This window comes from Eurosta solidaginis, chromosome 2 (assembly GCF_040869045.1).
Source record: "Eurosta solidaginis isolate ZX-2024a chromosome 2, ASM4086904v1, whole genome shotgun sequence".
In the NCBI taxonomy this organism is placed as follows: Eukaryota; Metazoa; Arthropoda; class Insecta; order Diptera; family Tephritidae; genus Eurosta; species Eurosta solidaginis.
Genome location: NC_090320.1, coordinates 76,781,284 through 76,798,005, shown reverse-complemented (window position 1 = coordinate 76,798,005; position 16,722 = coordinate 76,781,284). Strand labels below are relative to the sequence as shown.

The 16,722-nt window shown below is 38.0% G+C and overlaps 1 protein-coding gene across 1 annotated transcript in view; it reads right to left on the bottom strand.

The window, feature by feature from the left end:
• dimm (dimmed) overlaps positions 1 to 15,933 on the bottom strand; it is a 63,632-nt gene extending 47,699 nt beyond the window's left edge. The window contains exon 1 of the mRNA XM_067769590.1: positions 15,668 to 15,933. The gene's annotated coding sequence lies outside the window, so the exon portion shown is untranslated. The remainder of the gene's footprint in view (positions 1 to 15,667) is intronic.
• Positions 15,934 to 16,722: the final 789 nt, after the last annotated feature.

Sequence of the window (16,722 nt, the reverse complement as noted above, 5' to 3'; positions counted from 1 at the left end):
CAAAATTTCATGAGAATTGGTCAAGCCGTTTCGATGAAGTTCAACCGCAAGTACTGTGAAACCAAAATTTTATATATATAATAATTAGACATGAAATTTGAGTGAAACACTTTCCAATGATCTTTGATTTTATTACTAGAGCTGACACTACTAGAAATTTAAAATGATGAAAAAAGTGCTAATCTAATTTTATTGTAAGTGGCCGAGCAACCGAGACAGTTGGCATAGCAAAGAAGCGACTGACCCGCCTTTTTCAATAATAAAGGTGACGTCAACAACATAACCTCACTTTTTGGCAGCTCTATTTGCCGGAGGAAAATATTCCACGTTTTCTAAACCAAATATACAACACTCAGAGAACGTACCACTTACCCTTAAACATAGTACAGGTCTACAAGTAGGATATGTACCAGCACGCACATACACAGCCATGCTTACCTGATAATATACTTGTTCTTGTTCGATTTTTTTGTGGATGCTATTTGGCACTGTTGTACTTCTTAGGACCAAGAAAAGTGTAGTAGCTGCTAACGAAAACTGCGCAAAATTTTTATTGTAAATAAAAATTACAAAGAAATATCCTTATTTACTTTCAAACGAGCACTTAATTACATCTCTCTTTAAAATCCATATCTTTTGGACAATTTTAATAAACAAATTGTGATACTTTATTACCGGGGACGGTTGCTAAAACACGACCAAAACCGTCGGGGGAGGTATTAATAGACGCGTTTTTGCCTCGCTTCCAATAATTCGAATACCTTTTCGCCTTTGGACTATTGATAACAGGACAAAACGCGTCTTTTCATTTTTCTTTCTACATTTTTGGACGGTTTATTGGAGTCGACCTCGGTTTCCAACTGTTTTTCACGGGGAAATTTTGAGTGGGTAGAAAAACTTAGCACCCGTGTTTGTATTCTTAATACTGGAATAACTACGCGTCCTCAGATACCCCAATTCAAGATTTTTGTATAATTGGTAGTAGTGCAGTTTACGGTACCCACCCTAAAGTTGGGCCAAGATTTTCGAGTGAGGTATCAAAAGACGCGTATTAATCTCGAGAACAATAACCCGAAGGCGGAAAAAAAATGTTATCTCTGTCCGGAGATATTTGCAGTTGAAGTTGGCGATTTTCATGTGGTTGTTGTTGTGTCGTACCCACAAAAAAAATTGTGCATCACCGTGTTGGTAGCCACGGTTATACCACACACCCGGACTTGGCATGGCGTAGCCCAGGGTTATTTTTTTATAAGCGCGGCCGAAGGCCGCCAACGCAGAAAGATGTTCTACGCAAAAATACTATGGATCCCACCCCCGGTTTCGGAGGGACCCGCGGGCCCTTTTTCGGTCTTTCGTTAATATCTTTTGAACGGGTAAAAGAAGTCAACTTCCGCTTTCGGTGGGTACCATAAACTGCACTATTACCGTATAATTTTCTGTAGGACCCATTTAGGTGTACTACATTTTCATACTAAATTCGTTAAAAAAAATTTATCATCACAGCAACCTTTTTCTGGTATTCCGCTCCTTTTTTATTTCCCTGCGTCGCTTTCCACGACAAGAACCCCGGTAATTTTGACACTTCGTTCAGTGTCAAACGCATGTTCCACGCAGGTTCCACTGAGTTCTTTTCGAATTGATCCTCCATTAAGCGTCGAAAGTTAAATAAAAAATTAATATCTTATGCATTGAAAATATTGTGACGAATATTAGCATCACTAAGCTGCTACTAAACAAATGCAGCCACTCTTATGTAGAAGGTGACGAAGAGATGTCTCATACACACAAATATGTAGTCATCAGCCGAAGTAGTTCCTCACACATTCACACGCATATGGCTATGGGAGAGGCGTGAACTACAGATATACATGTATATAGCTGGCAACTAACCAAGAATGGGTTACAACTGTTCGCGAAATTACTAGACCTTAGGAGAAATCGGGGAACGAGAAAACCGAGAGTATAAAAGCGGCGCAAGCTGAGTAATAACTAATCAGTTTTGATTTAAACACGCTATTGGTTGTGAAGTATAATCGTGAAGTACTACACCCAAAGTAATCTAAATAAAGACCAGTTTGCAAAACTGAATATTCGAGTGATCTACTCAACATTTTAGCGATTCGAACGTTAGCAGAAGGTGCATAAATATCAGAAATCCCCAGAATTCGTTACAATATTTACAAAACTGTTGCTTTTTTAAATTAAAAATTCAGTTTCAAAATTCTTATCATATGTATATATAAGTTTTATATTCAAATATACATCATAGGCTTTGATATAGAAAATTTAGAAACCGTAGAAATTTTTACACAAACGTATTTCGTTGTTGCGTGTAAAAAACTTTTGACATTAAAATGGAAAACTTTCTCCGTTTTCTCTGGATTCTAGGCAGAGGAAATATATGTATGTATATTAAACAAATATTGTAAATACTACTAAAACACGCATAACACTTCAAATATTTCATATACGAATATCTCAATATTGCAACACAAATACAAATTACAATACAAAGCGAATCCCCCTACTGTGTGACATTTTTATTATTTTCTGCATCTAATATGAAGCAGCTGCGAGTTCAAGTGCATTCATTTTAAAAACAATTGCTCTCTAACTTGCTCATACAGTAAACGTTCGATATATGCAATTATTGATAAACCAAAGCTATTCGGATCTTCTATGTGGTGTGGAAGCATAAACCGCTGTCCGCTGTACGGACTTTACGGAGATAAAAACATAGTCCATCGAATTAAAACGCAGCGGATCCGCTGGCTAGGCCATGTTATGTGAATGCAAGATGATGCTCCGACTAAGAAAGTATTTTTATAGTAACCCGCCTATGGGAGCAGAGGAAGACCAGGTGGAAAACATTTTCAATTTCTTTGGTGTGGCCGCTTGGCGCCAGATAATCCAACAAGGAAGCAACTGGCGCGCCTTGTTCGGCGGCCATAACCATTTAAACTGTTAAGCGCCATTAGGATATTAAATTTTTCTAATATTCGAACCCGAAATCTTGTTGCGTAAATACATATGCATATAGCCTAATTATGCGAAAGCCCTTGGCTTGGCTAGACATCATCTGCTTTGCAGATACAGTTTGGAGTCGCCATAAAGCAAGCAAATAAAACAAGTAAGGAAACCTAAGTTCGGGTGTAACCGAACATTAAATACTCAGGTGAAAGCTTTGGAGACAAAATGGGAAAATCACCATGTGAGAAAATGAACCTAGGATAACCCTGGAATGTGTTTGTATGACATGGGTATCAAATGGAAGGTACTAAAGAGTCATAAAGGTGGGCCGGATGTGACTCTAGAACGTGTTTGTATGATATGGGTATCAAATTAAAGGTATTAATGAGGATTTTAAAAGGGAGTGGCCCTTAGTTGTATATGTAAAGGCGTTTTCTAGATATCGACCAAAATGTGGACCAGGGTAACCCAGAACATAATCTGTCGGGTACCGCTAATTTATTTATATATGTAATACCATTTTCTATTTTCTATCTACTTAATATGTTAGGTGTCATACCCATTTTACAAAGTTTTTCCAAAGTTATATTTTGCGTGAAAAAACCAATCCATTCACCATCTTCCAGTTCCATCCCTTTTTTCATATTTGGTATAGAATTATGGCATTTTTTTTTATTTTTCGAAATTTTCGATATAGAAAAAGTGGGCCTGGTCATAGTCGGATTTCGCCCATTTTTAATACTTAGATAAAGTGAGTTCAGATAAGTACGTGAACTAAGTTTAGTAAAGATATAAGAACTGGTAGATTTTACTTATGGCAAAAAATATTTTTTTGCTTATTAGAGCGTTATTTTATATAGTACTGATTCATCCTGAAAATGTGTATAACAACATGAAATACCTCCAGCCTTAAGAGCCTGGCAAAGATGACATAGTCATGCCGCCATAATCATAAGCACATTTTTACTTATCAGTATAAATTGGCATCGTTTTTTGGTGCCTTAACCTAAAATATGTGACAATTTCGTAAGAAAGAAGAAAATGCAAAAAATTACGAACAAATCCCACAAAATAAAATTTCACTTAATCAAAACGTGTTCAAAACAGAAAAGAAATATCCAAAAAGATAATGAATTCATCAAATGAAATATTTATAGGTTATGGTTATGGCGAAAAACCAAAAACCAGTTGGATCTGCTGTTTTATATGGATATGGATGTGTCAACTTTGCCAGGGCTTTAATAATTAAACCTGACAAATACGTTGTTCCGACTTTCTTTATCTATTCACCTACCTCTGCCCTGTTTCATCTTGTTCCTCCACTCATATTTTCTCTCCCCTCTGCTTCTTTCCAGTCTATCTTTACCGACCCATCAATATCCCCGTTCCTTTCATTCTTCCGTAAATTTTTTCTCTTCCTTCTCTTATTTAAGTTTCTCTCACTCGCCATTACTCCTTCCTCTTTTTTCTCTCTTTCATCGGTTTCCCTTTTCCAATGTGTAGCACCACGCAAATAGGAAGTGAAGCTAAGCCCAAATCACCTCGGAGTTGTTATTAACATTATTAATATCGAGCGCATACTGTACTCAGAATTCATACGCACAAATAAACGATGCTAAAGCTATACATTTCTGTTTACCTTCAGAGTCTGTAAGAGCGACAGTAACCAGGAACACTGAATGAATTTTTAAACGATGTAATGGTAATGGAACCCCAACCAGCTTGGACAATTTCTTTTAGCACGTCATCATTGTTGTAACCTTATAACCTTGTTTTTAATTTCTGTGTTTTCTTCCTTTGGGCATTACAACAAAGCTTAAAATCATAAAAAATAAATATGAAAGGAGTGAAACTTACAAAGCGATTATTAAACAAATAGTGAATTAAATATATAAATTTACAGGAATTCAAGTCATTTTGATTAAATTGACTGCTGAATGTAATTTCACCATATCTCGGCTGCCGTTACCAAAACGACCTATCTGAGGAAACGGTAGAAGAATTTCGGATTTTGTTTTAAAGAACGCCTCAATTTTGAGTTTGGTTGAAAAACGCCCTATCTCAGAATTTTTTTCATAAACACCCCAGCTGATGTGAGCCCTTCTGCGCTTTTCAAACTATTAGGTTCGTCGCCATTGTGCTGCTGCGAGTACCGATATCAATACTTTTTGAATGGGTGACTTTTCGTACAGCTCTATCGTTAGTGACACTACCCACAACGACAGTTTGTGTGCGATAGACTTACCAGGTCTGAATGTGCGCTGATAAAGTCCAATTAGCCCGTTCTACACTATAAAGACACATTTCGAAAGTTATCGATGTTGCCGGGTATTGATCCGGTAGCACTATTAGGGTACTAGCACGACCATCTCGATCAACTTTCCTAACAAAGCGCCTTAATAATCCTCTATTTGTCAGTTTGTTGCCCTCGCAATATACCGCTTCCTTAGAAGCCATAAGGAGCTTATGAGAATTGTGCTCTCTCTAACTGCCCGACGAGAAGCTTCTGTTTTGAACGATGCCATACGCTTCTATTTTTATCATATCAGCGGAACATTTCTGATTAATAAATTGGTGTTAGTCCTAAAACAATTCGACGTTTTCGGTGCTAATTTACTAGGAAGAAAGACTTTAAGCACTTCATTTCAGAGAGTTCAGGATTTTGCACATAGGCTACATAAAAACTATAGTCAATTTTTTCAATATAGAATAGAATAAAAAACAAAATGTGCAAATAAAACATTTTAAATCAAAAAACTTGTTCAAGGGATTGGTGAACTCTTTGCTTATTTCAAAAAATCCCTCCAATGTTTATCGTCTGAGAAATTTTTTTTAGTTTAAATTTCATCTTAGGCACATCGGTATTCACGATCGCTATTGCTTGCGTGTGGCGAACAAAAATCTGCCGATTTTCTAATTGCTTTCTTTATTAATTTTCAATGCCAATATACTTTACATATATCACCCCAACGTAGAAGAAGAATTTAAATTAGTATCAGATTGAGAAAAACCAAGTTAAAAAAATGGTATGAAAAAAAGAAAAAATATTGAAATATCAAATAATTCTCAAAAATTCCTAGTAAAGATTTTTTTTATTTTTCACATTATTATTCATAATTAGCGGCCACCGTGGTGTGATGGTAACGTGCTCCGCCTATCACACCGTATGCCCTGGGTTCAACTCCCGGTCAAAGCAACATCAAAATTTTAGAAATAAGGTTTTTCAATTAGAACAAAATTTTTCTAAGCGGGGTCGCCCCTCGGCAGTGTCTGGCAAGCGCTCCGATTGTATTTCTGCCATGAAAAGCTCTCAGTGAAAACTTATCTGCCTTGCAGATGCCGTTCGGAGTCGGCATAAAACATGTAGGTCCCGTCCGGCCAAATTGTAGGGAAAAATCAAGAGGAGCACGACGCAAATTGGAAGAGAAGCTCGGCCTTAGATCTCTTCGGAGGTTATCGCGCCTTACATTTATTTTTTTTTATTCATAATTAGCTAAAAATATTCAGATTATTAATTTCCATGATGAAATAATAAAGATGATGTCAACAACATAACCTCACTTTTTCGGCAGCTATATTTGCCTGTATTTACTTGTACTACAAAGGTACCAAATTTTATTGCTAAATTTTTCCTACAAATTTCCTCAAAAAATTAAGTTCTCTGCAAAATTTTGTCTATAATCTTTTGGGGAATACAAAGTTATGTTTATGTTTATGTCTAAAAAATTCTGGTAGCGGCTTACATAGTTATTATATTTATAAACGTATAATAAAATCTACTCCGATAGTAGTAGAATTCAAAAGCAGTTATGTATGATAGACAACCCTCTAAATTATGCATGCCGAACTTGTCAGAATAAGGGAAAACGTCAACGGGATGAGAACACCTGATTATTAATTTCATCATGATTAATTTCTGTACATATTAGGGCTGAGACTATCCATATATTCGAATATCTGGATATCCATACGGATATCCGTTGACACGGGTAAAAGACGGACGTCATGGATATCCGGTTAATATTCGTTTGTGAAACTATCCGGATATCCGGATTTGTGAAGATCCGGTTAATAACCGTATTTTTGGATATCCAGTGAAAGCAAAAAATTTATGTACCATATATGTGTATTTAACATTAATAAAAATAAATTCGTGGGGCATTTAAATCAATTAACAGCGTTTTTTTCACAATATGAACAAATAGCACTGTTCTTATTTTCACTTGTTTGTAAAATTGTAGCTTTTTAATTTTTGAAGTTAATTTAATAATCTACAAACATATTTTGTGAATAATTTTTCGATGTTTGCTTCGTTCAATTCTGATATGCAGATATTCAACTTTTATATTCCAGTATCCGGACATACGGATATCCGGATTTTCCATTTACGTATCTGCATAGCCGAACGGCGGATATCCGGATTTCCCATATCCGGTTATTCGAATATCCGGTTTAACCGCATAGTTGAAAAATCCGGATGCAGTTCACAGCCCTAGTACATATGTAGACTTAACCCAGGGAGAACATGTGTCCCAGAAATGCGGGACATGTCCCGCGACATATTTCCCGGATTTTGATGAAATATCCCGCCGTCCCGGATAATTCCGAAATGTCCCGAATTTTCTAAATTCGAAGTAAGACGCGAAAAAAACCTGGAATCCGAATTTGGTTTGTTTTTCTGAGATTTTGAAAATCGTGCAGTTCTTTTTTTTTTCGTTCCAGCCCATAACGGTCTAAACACCCGCGCCGTTAGTTCTGCTTACTCCAAACTGGAAAAAGAAGCGGTAAAGATGGGTTTGATGGTGAATGAGGACAAAACGATGTACCTCCTGTCATCGAGTAAGGAGTCAGCGCATATGCGCCTTGGCAACCACGCTACTGTTGGCAGCCATAATTTCGAAATAGTAAAAGACTTCGTTTATTTGGGTACCAGCATCATCACTAGCAACAACATCAGCTCTAAAATCCAGCGAAGAATCACTCTTGCCCATAAATGCTACTTTGGAATAGGAAGGCAATTGAAAAGTAAAGTCCTCTCACGGCAAACGAAAAACATACTCTACAGGTCACTTATCGTTCCCGTTCTGCTATATGGTGGTGAAGCATGTACCATGATAACATCAGATGAAACGGCTCTGAGAGTGTTCGAGAGAAAAGTTCTTCGAAAGATTTATGGACCTCTATGCATTGGCGATGGCGAGTACCGAAGAAGATTTAACGATGAGCTGTACGATCTCTACGCAGACATCAACATAGTCCAGCGAATTAAAACGCAGCGGCTGCGCTGGCTAGGCCATGTTATGAGAATGAAAGATGACGCTCCGGCCAAGAAAGTGTTTCTATCGGAACACACCTATGGAAGCAGAGGTAGGGGGCAGTCCCCACTCCGCTGGAAGGACCAGGTGGAAAACAATTTAAGCTCCCTTGGTGTGACCAATTCGCGCCGGTTGGTAGAGAGAAGGAGCGACTGGCGCGCTTTGTTGTACGACCATAACCGCGTAAACGGTTAAGCGCCAATTAAGTAAGTAAGTAAGCTCATAACGCTAACTGTGAGCGAGTGTTTTCATTACTGAATTCGCAATGGACGGAAAAATTTAACATGGTATTTCAATCGAATCAAGGTCTGCAAGTGATAAAAAATATATCCGAGATTGTGAATGGTGAAAATTCGGTAGCATGGCCAAAAAATATGACCACAAATGAGGTAGAGTGTTTGAATTGGGCACCATTAGTCTATGTGGATGTCGAGATGAGTTTTAGTTGTTGTTGTTGTTGTTGTAGCAGTGCTTCGCCCCATCCAATAGGTGCGACCGATCACAAATTGTCATTAATATCCTCTAATGGGAGTCCAAGGAAATTTGTAGTTTCAACAGGGGTGGACTATAATGAGAGGGGTGTTAGAGGCGTTGGTTCCACATTACAATTAAAGAGATGGTTGGCGTTATGTGGGGACACATTGCAAGCGGAGCATAAATTTTGTATGTCGGGGTTGATTCTGGATAGGTAAGAGTTTAACCTGTTACATTATCCAGATCGAAGTTGAGGTAGAGTGACGCGCGTTTCCCTGGGGAGTATGCGTTCCTCTTCCACAAGTTTTGGGTACTATTCTTTGAGTACTGGATTCACCGGGCAATTACTGGCATAAAGGTCCGACGCCTGTTTGTGAAGTTCGCTGAGGACCTGCTTGTGTTTTTTGGCTTCATACGGGTGAGTACTCAGGTGCAGTATTTCCTCATAATGCTTAAGGAAACGACTCCTTAAGCCCCTGGACGGTGTTGGCTCATCAATCAGATGTCTGTTGGGATGCCCAGATTTCTGGGCATTCAACAGAAACTGTTTGGTTAGCATTTCATTTTTTTCCCTTATTGGGAGTATTCTCGCCACATTATGTAGATGGTGTTCTGGGGACATAAGGAGACAACCCGCGGCGGTTTTGAGTGCAGTATTTTGGCAGGCCTGTAGCTTTTTCCAGTGAGTAATCTTTAGGCTTGGCGACCATATCGGGGACGCGTAGCATGCAATCGGCTGGCCAATTGCTTTGGAAGTTGTAATGAGCGTTTCTTTGTCGTTTCCCCAAGTACTGCCAGCAAGAGATTTGAGGATTTTATTACGGCTCTGGATTTTTGGTACAATTGCGGCTGCCTGCTCAACTAAATGTAGATCCTGATCAATCGTCACACCCAAGATTTTGGGGTGAAGGACAGTCGGTAGCGTAGTGCCATCGACGTGGATGTTCAAAATGGTCGACAATTGGGACGTCCATGTTGTAAATAAGGTCGCGGGGGATTTAGTCGGTGATAATGACAGGTTTCACGAGGCAAAAAAAACAGGAGAGATCAGGGAAGTAGCCGTTTAATCCGTTGCAAAGCTCATCGATCTGTGGGCCTGGGCCTGTGGCCATTATTGTGCAGTCATGGGGGTAGGAAACGATAGTAACTCCTTCTGGTAGGGAAGGTCGCTTTGATATGTAGAAGTTAAACAGTGGGGATAGGACATCACCCTGTGGCACCCCTTGTTTAATTCTTCTTGGTTTTGATGTTTCCTTTCTAAATTTCACCGATGCCTGTCGACCACCCAGATAATTTGCGGTCCGCCTTTTGAGGCATGGGGAAGGGTAGACCATTCCAGGTCTTGCAGTAATGTCCCATGGTTGACCGTGTCAAAAGCTTTTAATATGTCTAGCGCAACGAGTACTGTTCTGTGGTGGGGGTTTTGATTTAAACCGCAATTTATCTGGGTGCTAATGGCATTTAGCGCGGTGGTGGTACTATGCAGTTTTCTGAAGCCATGCTTATGACAGGATAGCTGCAAATTTCCTTTGAAGTAGGGAGCAAAATGGCTTCAGGCGTCTTAGCTACTGGCGGTAGGAGAGATATCGGACGATATGACTCTTCTATGTTAGCTGGTTTCCCATGCTTTAGTAGCAGGACCACCTTGGCCATTTTCCATTTTTCGGGATTGACAAAGGTGGAAAGAGACAGGTTGAAGACATGCGCGAAATATTTGAAACCCTCTTTTCCTAGGCTTTTAAGTATCGGCATGGATGTGTCGTCTGGGCCCACTGCTTTGGATGGTTATCACGACCGATGGCGTATTCAACCTCTTTGGCGGTGATGGTAATTGGAGGCGCGCTGAATTTATGTTTAAGTGCGTCTCTGTTGGCCTTCCGTCTATCTTTGTCGACCATAGAATGCATTATATATTGTCAGCGGAAAGCGCTCGCGCATTTTTTCGCATCCGACAGCACTTTGTCGCCAAAGGCGATGGAAATTTTGTCATTGTGATTAGACAGTTTGGATAGGGACTTTACTGGCAGAGAGGTTACAACCGTTTAGGTGCTCCTCCCATTTCGCCCACTTGTGTTCATCCACAACCAATCTGATGCGTTGGTTTATATCCCTTATTTGGGGGTCGCCGGGATCGAGTTATCTTATAAAGTCACGTTCTCTCGCTAAATTTGCGGCCTCCGCCGGAAAGTGAGGCCGAATTTCGGGAATTCTACCGGCGGGAATGAAGTGAGCCGAGGCGGATTCAATAACCTTGCGGAAAGCACGCCCCACTTGGCCCCCACTTTTTGCCTTTAAATCCTAACCCTGCTCATGACTATAGGATAATGCAAGAAGTCTTGACTAAATATTATAATTTATAATGGACAAGCTATAGTAAATACGGATAGTAACATGAATATTTGAATCGTGTATTATTTTACTCTTGTGCCTAAAAACAAGCAAATTGCCCCTTTATCCCCCCCCCCCCTTTTTCTGTCCCACATATTCGATATTGCCTCTTCCCTCCTTCTGGGGTAGAAGGGGGGGTTTGAACAAAGCGTCCCGGATTGGCGTCCGAACGATCTGGTCTCAAATGGAGAAACGCTACCCTCTATAATAAAAGGAAAAATCGAAATTTGAAAAGTTAAAAATGTTTGTCAAAACAATTTACTTTTAAACGCAGTTTTTTTTTCAAGTATCATATTCACATTTTTTTTTGGTATTTTAACAAACCTTGACACAACTACTACCAAATATAGTATTTTTGTTTTATTTTTTTAATATTAATAGTTTCGCTGAAGTTTCACCTGATTGACTGGTGTCCCGTTCAAATGGGTGCTTTTTGCGATTTTTCACTAACGTATACACATATTTCAAGAGCAGGTTTCTATTTTTATTTAGACATGTACCACACAATACTATTGCAGTAAAAACGTTGTCTGAAAAAGTTATAGTTTTTGTTTAGTTTAGACCTAAAAATATGCACGATTTCTCCCGAACCAACCGTGGAATGCTCCAGTGGCAATTTTTGTGAAGAGCGGGTGGAACATTATCACCTTTGGTGGCTGCTTCAACGTTGCCTCCGTTTAAGATGACGTATACGACTTCCCTCTAGAATCTGAGCACTCTCTGAACTTTGGTTACCAGGTCGCGCTTTCCGTTCTGACAGAAATTTCACCCGTGTTTAAACCTTCAGTCTTTTGGAAAATTTTTGGTAACATTTTACACTTTTCCTGTACTCTGTGCTATATTTTTCGTTCGGGTGATAGCCATGTAGCTTTATGGATCGTCCAAACTTCATTAATTAATATCTGAAATTGCTGTGTAAATGTACTTTGATGAAAAATATATGTATGTACTTTTTTTCATCGCCAAATGCATGGGAAAAAGCGCAAAACCCAGAGGACTAATAGGCTGATGGATGGACGGATGAATGGAGCAATGGCAACATAATTTTTTTCTTCGGTTGAGACTACCGAGCTTTTCGGTTGACTTAAGTAGGATATAGAAAAATTTGCTAGGTTCTACCACCGATCAAGTCGATAGTGGCTACCGAAAAAAAAATAAGTAAATTTAAGGCGCGATAACCTCCGAAGAGATCTAAGGCCGAGCTTCTCTTCCAATTTGCGTCGTACTCCTCTTGATTTCGCTTACAAATTAGCCGGATGGGACCTACATGTTTCATGCCGACTCCGAACGACTCTGCAAAGCAGGTGAGTTTTCACTGAGAGCTTTTCATGGCAGAAATACACTCGGAGCGCTTGCCAAACACTGCCGAGGGGCGAACCCGCATAGAATAATTTCCTTCTAATTGAAAAACCTTATTTCTAAAATTTTGATGTTGCTTTGCCCGGGGTGTGAACCCAGGGCATACGGTGTGGTAGGCGGAGCACGCTACCATCACACCACGGTGGCCGCCACGGTGGCTACCGAAAGTTTCGGATTTTTTTTCGTGAAAAAACACTTACCTAAAATGAGAAAAACCTTTCCTAAAAAATATTTTTTTCAATTCAGAAAAATGTCATAGTAAGGAGTGGGAATTTCTTATTTTTCTATAAAAGTTTTCAATAATTTGAGGAAAAATGTTTCTCCATTTTTTATTCAATCAAGAATACTTGGCTGAATATTTCTTTTAATATTTACATGTACGAGTTAGCTCAGTAAATAAGAGTACTCGACTGTGAAGTTAAGGACCTCGACTAGGAATCCGCTGCCGTGACAGTTAAACAATTAGATTTAATTTTTTTTATTCAATTTCATGAGTCAGAATTTAATATCTAATATATAAAATTCTTCTGCCACGGTGTTAGAGGCTTAACTCCTCCGAAACGGCTGAACCGATTCTCATGAAATTTTGTGAGCATATTGGGTAGGTCTGAGAATCGGCCAGCGTCTACCCTTTTTTCGCTACGTGCCTAGGGTCTTAAGATCATAACGTGGACCCGGGTACCCCTAAAATGTGTTTATATAATATGGATATCAAATGAAAACTGTTGATGAGTGCTATAGTACAGGATAATTTTCATACAACTGGTAGGCTAGGGTCTCGAGATATAGCCCAAAACGTGGACCCGGATACACCTAGAATGTGTTTTTACATTATGGGTATCAAATTGAAGCTGTTGATGTGTGCTATAATACAGAGTAAGTTTTACACCGCTGAGTGACTAGGGTCTCGAGATATAGGCCAAAACATGGACCCGGATACCCCTAAAATGTGTGTGTATTATGGATATCAAATGAAAGCTGTTGCTGAGAGCTCTAAAGTTCATTGTGATATTCGATTTAGTCGCATCGACCTGGCAAAACTGATAAATATGCATGCGAAGCCGAAATAAAGACAAGAATTAATAATACCCACATACATTTGCCTGAAATTTCGTATATAAATTTGCATATATTAGTATTTACGACGCTTTTTTCCGGGAAGTATACTAGAGACGGACTGGGACTGGGATTAGGACTGGGACTGGGACTGAGACTGAGACTCGGAATGGAACTGGAACAAAATACATACCACCGTCTGGGACTGGAAATAAGAGGTGAAGAAGAAGGAGAAAAACTTGAGAGAAGAGAAAAGAGAGAAGGAGACTGAGAAAGAGATAGAATGAGACGAAGATGAAGCGTAAAAGACGGAGGGAGGACTGAATAAAAAGATTAGGAAAAAGTGTAGAGGGGTAGGGCAGAGTTAGACGGAAACAGCTTATTAAAATGTATGAAGATATACCAAATTTAGGGCACAACAACGTCTGCCGTGTCTGCTAGTTTTTGTATAAAATTTTCATTAATTTGAGGGAAATTTTTTCTTAATTTTTTTTTTATCAAGAATAGTTGATTGAACATTTCTCACAATATTTACATGTACGAGATAGATCAGTGGTTAGGGAAATCGACTGTGAAGTTGAAGAACTCGACTCGAAATCCACTGCCATGACAGTTGAACATTTAGTTTTATTTTTTTATACCTTTCATGAGAATGAAATGGTATATTAATTTTTAATACAAATTTATCTATTCTTAAGAAAATTTCTCCTATAACCAAAGAAAAAAATTAAATTTGTAAACAATTTATTTGTCTAAATTGAGGGAAGGATTTCTATGGCACAAAATCAATCTTTTTTCTCATTTTAATTGCTATTTTCCTGATTTTTGGGATGGTTTGTTTTTTTGAGTGTAATCATTACTTTGTAATCATTATTTTTTAAACTGCAAGTAATGAACAATGTTTGATTTTTTTTTTGCTCATAATAAAACTCAAAATGTCATATCTCGTTTACCATGAGATCTTTCAATTTAAAACTTTAAAGGAACTTTCACCTTACTCTACAGTTGCTTATCCTCAAAACAAAAAACACTGAAAATTTTACTATTGGTGATTTAATGAGTATTCTTAATCAAATCCATAAAAATCGAAGATAATAAATATTCTTGAATAAAAAAAAATTATCTTCAAAATTAATTTTTATTAGTGATCCAAATGTAAAAAATCAAGTAAAATTATTGTATTTGTGATCTAAGTTATTAAAATCAAGTTTAATTATTATTTTCAATCGAAAAAGCTTTACTCAAAAGTAATAAATATTTTAGATTTTTTGGATGAAAATCTAAAAATAGAAACAAACATTTCCGAACAGATTATATCAAGACAAATATGATGGTACATACAAAGTTATTTTGCAGTATTCAGAAAATACTGATTTCTTTGGTCGAAATAAAGAAACAAATTATTAATTTTCCCCTGGAATATTATACTCATCATCTGCACGTGAGAGAACGAACATCGAAAAAATTTATATGCTTAAAGAACGATTAATGCTTTTTCGATGGCCGTTTGGATTTTTTAAATCAAGGAAACCTAGCAGAAGTAAAAGTTTTTTGCAAAAATATATAACTAAAACAACCCATTTGAAACTACTCTTATTGCTCAGAGCAGCATTACAATGCAAGAAAAGCAGAAAACCTTCCCCTAGATGGCGTACGGTTGATATAATTTTAAAAAACCTACGAAACTTGTAATGTTGCAATCGACTTTTAAGTAGAATCCCGGTAAGGTAGAGACTTCTTATTTTATACGTGGTTAGGAAGTCAATGCTCGTAATATTTACAAAATGTTAACGGAACTGGGGAATCTTCGAATATGGCTCCGACCTTAATGACAAGGCAAAAAACCCGAACAAATATTCTCTTAGGTACGTGTGCTCCCCTTTCTTGTTCTTGTTCCAAGGCCGGAACACCGAAACATTTTGGCAAAAATTCTTGACTATGCAGGATCGAAGAGAAACTGCAACAATTCTCCTCGGAGAAATATCGCGCCTTGTCTTTTTTTTATGATAGCAATATCCCTTAGAAAACTATTAGCGGCCCACGGCGTCTGCACCTTTTTCAAGTTCTACGGTCTGTATTATTATTGATTTTATAAACAAACTCACATTTTTAATTTTGTTTTTGAATACTTGAATTTTTATTTTGCAAAACACATTTTTTTGGTATTTTCAATTATGGTATTTTTTTAATGTTTTGAGCACTTTTTGATGTTTCATACTTTTTCCGATAAAATTACCGTTATTTCACACAGATGATATAACTTTTTTTTAATATTTCATTTATAAGAAACATTTTTCTTGTTTACTTTAAACCATTTATTTTATTTAAATTTCAAATTCATTATGTAAGACACTCTGCCGTTTAGTTTAACAGTATTTTGAGGCGGATAACGGTAACAAACAACAACGGCGCCGAGTGATTCCCGCTGCGGCGAATGTACAACTAATCAGACAGATTGAACCGGAAGCACTGAAGCCGCCGCCACATAGCCACTTGTGGATTCGAATTGAACTCCACCAAATCGATGTGTGCAAGGCAGTCAGCTAATACCGTTAGACAGACAAACGAGCAACAAGTACGACGGCGCTAACATGCGCTAACTTGCTACGTCAACAAAGGCTGGACCAACCATCCACCCATACAATTATTTGTGCGGATTGTAATTGGTAGCACTGCGCATGCCCGTTTCCGTTCCATTCAACGGTTAAAATTTAATAAGGAGGTACGCGGATCAACGCATATTGAGTGCAAACTTGTTGCTTCGGCTTATTGAGTGGATAGCAAATAATATACTCAAATTAATTTGAGTGATGGTAATTCAGCAAGCTGAAGAAGGAAAGCAGCAAAACTCCCTCATCCCTTAGCCTTCTGTCCCAAGCAGAAGACCATTCACTGGAAAATGACACATTACCAATTGGGGCTTTGTTGCTGTTGAGCAGAGATTGTTTTACTTTGTGTATGCAATGTCATTGGAATGTAAGGATTTGTTTGTGTAGGAGTTTGGGTGTGTGTTTTGGCGTATGTATTGGCTAAGGGTGTTTTCCTTTTCCATACATTTTTTCGATACAAAAATAAGAGCATCAGATGATGATTATATGCTTATTATGTTTTTACTTACATACATACATATGTGCGTATGTTTGTATGTGAATTTGTCTGT